Source organism: Drosophila bipectinata, chromosome 3R (genome assembly GCF_030179905.1).
Source record: "Drosophila bipectinata strain 14024-0381.07 chromosome 3R, DbipHiC1v2, whole genome shotgun sequence".
Taxonomy (NCBI): Eukaryota; Metazoa; Arthropoda; class Insecta; order Diptera; family Drosophilidae; genus Drosophila; species Drosophila bipectinata.
In genome coordinates, this window is record NC_091739.1 from 7,503,274 (window position 1) to 7,510,920 (window position 7,647).

Below are 7,647 nucleotides of genomic sequence, written 5' to 3' on the forward strand. Positions count from 1 at the left end.
TAGGGACCATATTCATTACGAATGAGTTTGGATCATTTTCGGATTAGTTCTCGTCAAACTTGTATGGGTCCGCATAGGGTGTCGAAAAGGGCCTCTTGTGCCGTTCTCTGATTCTCTGATATCGCTCTCTGGTTACATACATATATCGTTCTCCGGCAGATATTTTCAAATTATAAAACCCCCTGCAAGGTTATGAAAATCTAATAGTACTAGTAGTATCACTAGTAGATTTACGTAAATGTATATTTATGATACATACCCCTACTTGTATACCACTAATGATTTCTTAAATTACAAATTTGGGAGCTTCAATTTAAATGTCCCATCAATTCATCAAGAATGGTACTTATAAAACATGGATGGTGTTTTATTAAACTTATTTTTAATGTTATATGTTCTCTGGTAGTAAACTAGGTAGGTAGTAGTAATTTAATGTGCTAAACAATTGTATTAAAATTCCATAGCTCGATTCTCTCATCCCGTTTGGGTTTCAAAATTTAACATTAACTAAAGCCTAATCCAGAATGTGTTTAGCTTAACTTTCGGGGCAGCCAGCCAGACGCAGGGAAGCAGAATTCATAAATCATAATTTCGGTCATGTCATGGCGTTGCGTGTTCCCGTCAAAATGGCTACCGCTCGGCATCCTCATCCGCAGAAGCAGAGGCAGCAGCAGTGGCAGTGGTAGTGGCAGCAGCTACACCCGCAACCGCATCAGCGGCCTTTGAGCCTTGTGTACCTTGTACACCTTGATGGCTGAATGATTTATGTAAATGAAATTGTCGGCTAAAATCGTTGGCCACATTAGAGCGTGGCGCAGTTTTTGAAGCCACTAAACCAAATGCGTTGCCCAAATGCTCTTGATGATATCTGATTATTTACAGTCCGAAAAGGGCTGGCAATGGACTTAAATAATTTGAAAACATGTCGCCGCTGCATGTGGCATGCATATTTAAAGTTTTAATTTGCTATTTACACGCCCACGGACGCGGGCTAGACCATTGTTGTGGGTTCCGTAGCGCAGTTATGAAACATTCAGTTCCCCGCCAACTGGCCGGGCCGGCAAGTGTCCTTGAGGGACGGGTGGTGCCTGTCTGCCGGCCTGCCGCATTTTTTGTGGCCTTACAGTCCTTTCCCTCATCAGAATCCAGCACGCTGATGGCCAGGCATCACCACAATTAAGTGCATTTTATGTATGCCGCCGTTGCTCAAGTATGCTAATGACTGTGCCACACCTTCCAGTCGCCATACAAAGAATCCTCATGGGGGATGCCACCCAATCGTTTACACTTGAGAATAAAATATACTTAATAGTATTTATTTTTTTGGCAAATATATAGTAAGGAAAAATGGCTATATAAACACAATTTTTGTTTAAAACTTTCAATTTAAAAGGTTTGTGAGCTAGTTGCCAGAGTTAAGTGCCTAGTTATTTTCTTAAACACCTTTGTAGGCTTAAAATCTCCTAGGCAAAAAAAAAGTTTTCTTTAAACAATTGCTTTCGTTCAGCAATTTAAGACATTCTTGTAGTCAAGCCTGCTAATGTTAAAGCGCTTAAGGCATCTGGATACCAACAAGGATAACATCCTACTCGACGCCTCTCGAACCTAATCGAGCTGCATGAATGAGCCGAATGTGTTGGCAAAAGGGCCAAGACTTCAGAACCAGCCAAGCCCATCGAAACGAGAGCCGGGTTGGGGCAGAGGCTGTTGAGATAATGTGGAAATCTGTTTTGCCAAAAATTTCTTTAATGTCAAACAAACAAAGAAAAAAACAAAGCTTATTGGCGCCTTAAAGTCTGTTGGTAAATTCGAATTTTGATTTTTCTATGCTCGATTGCTTTCTGTTAATTCTGTGGCCCAAAGCTTTTAACTTAATGGTTTTTTGAATATTACAAAACAGCCCCATTTGGCCCGTGCTGGTTGTAATTATGACAATAGACCTTTTGATCTATTGTGGGTTTTTAAACGTAATGTAGTCGTTTTCATTGATTTTTTCATCAATGTGGTTTTGTGGCACTATGTTGTACTAATAATTTTAAAAGCTTATAACTTTAATGAATCCAGCACATTTATCTTATTTGTTCAGGTTTTCAGTTTCAAACCAATTTGATCTATGCCCCAGCCTTTGTGTCTATTCATTAATTCATTTGGTTCGAATTGAGTGCCTAATTGCAATATGTTCCGACTGATTATGCAAATACCCTCGATTTCCTCTCACCATTCCTCTAACCATCAGATTACCGCAGTTTGCTGTCGGAAAATTCTGTCGAAAAGGCCCCTCGAATTCCGATAATTACTGCCAGCACTCCCAGAATGGATTTCATTAAGCTGTAGTTGGAAAATGCTAGGCAGGTAGCCCGCAGCCAAAATGATACGATTGCCAAAATATTCGCATTCTACTGATGCTGGCTGCATTTGGCCTGACATTGTCAATTAGAAATTAAATGAAAAGTTTTCAGCCCGGTGGCAGGAATGGCCAAAATGTTGGCAATTAAATTAAAAGTGTTTTGTGTTGCTGTTTTGTCTGTTCGTGTTGCGCCTAGTTGGCTTAATTAAACGAACAACTTGTGGCAGGAGAATGGCAAGCGGAGTTCCACTTGACGAGTTGCTGCATTAAAAATACATGATTGACACTTGTTCTAGTCAATAATTAATTTAGTTCTAATCAAGCCAAGTCAATTGCAGAATTTTCTCAGAATTCCAGTCAACTAAAATAATTTCCGTAAACCTTTCCCCATCAACTCCCCCGAGACAGAGCAGACCCTCATCTTCTCCAAGCCGCACATGCAAAGTAAACATTTCATTTCATATCGTTTCACTTATTCCAGCCAGCAGTTTCAATCAATAATCCTTGCCAAGCCGCAGTAAGGACATCGCCAGCTAAGGACCTCCCCTCAGCATCTCAGCATCTCCTTATCTGTGTCATCTGCCAGTGTTTTTGTACAATTTAAATTACATTTGTCTCTCGTCGGGCCAGAGCAATGGAGGAGACAAGTTGCCAAAGTGCCGGAATGCATGTTGCACATACTCTTCTACTCGAATATTATGCAAGAGTCTACGCCACAGTGCTTGGAAAAAAGATAATAATTTAAATATCTATAGGCTTTTAAAAAATGTTGTATTTAAGGTAACAAAGAAATCCCATCAGACTTTATTTCAGAGCCCAGCAAAAATATATTTTTTAAGGGAAACAATCAGTTGATCACACTATAATTATAGCTTCATTTAATACTATTTAACCTAACATTTTTTAAGAAATTACACTTAAACATTAACTAATGCCCCACTGTGTAGGTGATTTAAACTCGTAGCTGCAGATGTCGCCCTCGTCGTCATCACTTTGAAATTTGCATAAGTGGAAGTTTCTGTTGCTTTGATTTGGCCCTCAGTTTCCAGTCGTTCGTCCTGCGCTGGGCGTCCTGCGTGCTACGGCCGACGCTTTGTCCTGCCACATGTGGCAGCATGGCATGCGAAATTATGAAAATGAAGATGCAGACACAGATACGGATATGGGACATGAAAAGAAAAGGGCGGGAGTCGGAAGTGCTTCGCCCGCCGCTTCAATCGCTGGCATGCGTTTGCAAATATTTGAAGGAATTTCGTTAATGGAATTTGGGTGGAAGCAAAGCCAGGACTTGATTGGATTGTGGCCAGGAAGAGGGTCTTGTGGGGGAGAAAACGTAAAACTTTGACAATGCACGACAGACAAAAGCTGGATGATGTCTGGAACAATGTCCTGGAAATGCCTCACAATGCAAAACAAGTTGTCAATCACGCATAAGGACCTTTTTTATGGTACTCCCAAGCGAATAACTAGGTCCTAAGCATCCTTTATCGACAGATTTCTACCTCAAGGACGTCTTAAAGTCAAGGAAAAATTTAATTACTGCAAAAGTTGGTGAGAGGGCACGAAAATGCTGCAGACCGAGCGGCGTCGTCATATGATGCCATGGAGTACATTCCGCCATTAGCAGCTGACGCCTTCCCAGGACACGTGCTGGATTCTCTAGAATTTTTTAAGCATTTAAAACAATAACAAGACACGCCGAGAAGCCCCCGGCTATTAACGTTAGCCAGCCTCGTGCCAGGTAATAAATCTCAGCCTGTCAGCCAGCTGCCTCAGCCACAGGAACAACATCAGCCGCAGCAACGGCAGCAGCAACAGTACCAGCAGCATCCTGCAGCAACATCAACAGTATTTAAAAGGCGGTCGCAGTTTCGAAATTCCCGTAATGTTTTCCGCGCTTTTCCCGGCTCAAATTACCCGGCGTTCTGCCGGAGACGCGTTAATCTGGCCCTGGCCTGACGGGATGTTGCAAGCAGCTTTCAGCGAGGCAGATGCCACCGCGGTAAGATAAACTGCGAATGAGTGAAAATCAATCAAGGTAAAAGGGCCGAAGACGACACGGTAGTCAAAGGAATCGAGTGTCCTGTAGAGTCTTAAATTGCAGAGGCAATTTGAATAGTATTCCTTTATTAAGTGTCTTATCCAGAAATGTATACTTTTTTATTTACTTGCCAAGATAAAGGCCTTTAAAAATATATCCCTATTAAATTCCCTATTCGATTTTATTTTTATCTCTATTTATTTATGTTTTCTTGAACCTAGATTGTGTTACTCACAGTCCACACACACTCTGATTGCCATGCAAATTTTCGCAAATTTCACGGTTGACCTTTCCTCACTTCACAATTGAATCGGCAATTGAATCGAACTCGCAATAAAATAAGAGACACGGCTGAGAGGAGCGGATACGAATGTCAATACGCATTCATTGAATGAGGCGATGTCGTCCCCATTCCCAAATGGATATCGATATGAATATAAATAAGAATACTATATATATGGAGTGCACAGCCGTAACTAAATAACTAAACTGGTTGGGAGGCGCGGGAGCGGCGTGCAAATATTTGATATCCGGCCGGGTGCCGCACCTTTGCTTTGAACTTTCCGCCGGGGTCGCCTGAAGTGGGATGAAGGTGGGGCGGGGTTACAGGTGAATGCTAGGCAAATATTGTCTAAGAACCCGTGGGAATACTAACACGTGGCATACGCCACACGGCACATGGCTTCTGCTTCAGCTCCTGCTCCTTCCTTGTTACTTTTTTTGATATACTGAAGAAAACAAAGATCATGCTAGGCTCTGTGTAGTGCTAGTTATTGTCTAATAAATATAATAAATATTTTAGATATCTAATATGATATTGTCAATATTACTAATATTTCTAGTAATATTTACCAAATATATAGAGGCTCTTCAGACAATCAAGAGGTATTTCCAATTCGAGATCCATAAATTTTGGGTGTTGATATCAAGTGGCAGGCGGCAATCAAGGGCGACTCCTGTTTCCACAGCTCCCTGCCCCATGCCCTTTTCTGTTACCAAAACAGTAACAGTTACCAAACAGTTACCAAAACTTCCCCGGTGGCTAGGGGAAGGTGTTGGTGTGCGTGTGTCCTTTGGGGCGGCGGTGTCCTGTACGCCCGCATGAGGTTGCCACGTTTGCGGATTTTATGCCTCATATTGGCTTTTAATTTTACGCGCAACTGCTGAGCCGCAGTGTCAGCAGCTTTGGTGCTCGGCTATCGGCTAAATTATGGCTGGGATCATGCGGCAGGAGCATTACCCTGGCCCACGCCTCCACAAGCGGCATTGCATTTAGATCTTTGGGCTGTTTGTGCTTTACATAAATAAATGTGTATTTTTATGTTTCCCTGATATTTGCGGGAACAAGTACCCGAGGTCGCTATATTTATTCAAACATTCAGAATTCAGCATTCAGAATTTGCATACGGGGATAATGTTTACGGTTGCTTTCTTTTCTCTCTTTTATGTTGTCCTTTTCTTGCTTTTGTTGTCCTGGTAAATCTACTTTGGTTCCTTGGGGGCATCCGGGGCGGATGATGATGGCGTGCAACAACAATGCGCCACACAAACTGTCGCTGGCTTATTTTATTACCTTCCAGATACACTTGTACTCATACTTCCACACCCACAAACACGGGCACAAAGGATCGCCCACGTAGGACATGTACATGGGTAGGGAGGAAGCAGAGCATTAAAAATGAATACACCGCACAGTGATTCAATTTGCGGCATTTTACTTTTCATTATCGCAGCCGAGTTGCAAAATTAACAATAATCATTTTTATGTGCCACACATGAAGTTATTAAAAACTGTGCGAGTGTGTCACGTCCTTTATCCTTGTCCGTATATGTGTGTATGTATAAGGATTTGGTTTTAAGCACATTTCCGCTTAAGCTCTTAATGAAAGCGAATGCAATAAAAAGCGGCGAGTCACCGCCACCGAGTCTCAACTTTGGCAAACATTTTCAATTACGAAATTTCATTTGCAATGACAATAGCAGCCACAATTATTATAACCATAAATGAGGTTAATTCACCCGTAAATCACAGACCTGCGGCTACCAATAATTAATTTAAATGGCCCAGGCCATTAATTGCCCTCAAATAAAGTCAGAAAGTGGTTTATTTCAATATTTCCACTGCATAAATCAATGAAACTCAGCAGTTTAAATTTAAGTGTCACTGGATGAATGATTAAAAATATGTTTTTTAATTTATTCTCTAAAAGTTAAAACCGTTACGGAATTAAGAGGATTAGTTTCAAGTACGGTTTGATTTTAAAATAGAAGAGACAAGAGATTAAAAAATTATAATTTATAATAATATATTTTAATAATATTAAGCTGGAAAAAAATTTTACTTTAAATTAATATGTTTAAAAATTTATTCTGATTCATACTGAGCAATAGACAAAAAATTAAGTTTTTATTCATAGCTAACTTTACAAACCCCTTAACTTTATTCCAACATACTTAGACTTTTGTTTACTGAAAATATATGCACTAAAAATCCCCATAAGCAAGTTTTATGGTTGAATATTTATGAATATATATGTATGTAGATATTTGAGGACAATCCTCGCCAGCTATAAAGTGATTAAACAAGCTACTGTTGACCTCGAAAAGGAAACGGAAGTGCTGCCACATAGCCAGGGATAAAAAGAGAATGGGCTATTATTATTTATGGCGGTCGTGTGGCGTGTGGCGGTCAGCTAGTTTCGTCACACGCGGCGTATGCTTAATGTGCTTTCATAATTCAAGAGCTCAGCTGCAGGTCACAAAGCCAAGTCAAGCAGAGCAAAGGCTTTAAGCCCAGCCAGGACACTTCAACGATGGAGGGGGTGTGTTGAGCAAAACATTGAAAGCAATTCCGACAAATAAATGTAGCGGAAATGTTGACAATCGTGTTTGTCTTAGTATTGCGAGGACATCGTCCAGCTGCTTAAAGCTCGAGTAGATTGCGCTTTTTTCTTGCCATCATTTCTTATTTTTTCACTGGTAAACGAACTGTAAATTATTACCTCTATCAGTGTGATAAGTAAGCCAAAATTTTTTCATGTAAGCATCCAGGAATAAATGATGTCCTCTCTTGAAATTAATTCTGTGCCAGAATTTACAACCTTCTTAAAATATTTCCAGCTAAATAAAAATTTTTTTATATACCTTTAAAGGAGACCATAAATTTGGTAACAAAAGCTGGGCTACTCGTTTCACTGGCTCATATCACAAAGCTATTAAATAATGCCAAAATCAGTTAACTTTTGGAATGGCAGACTCT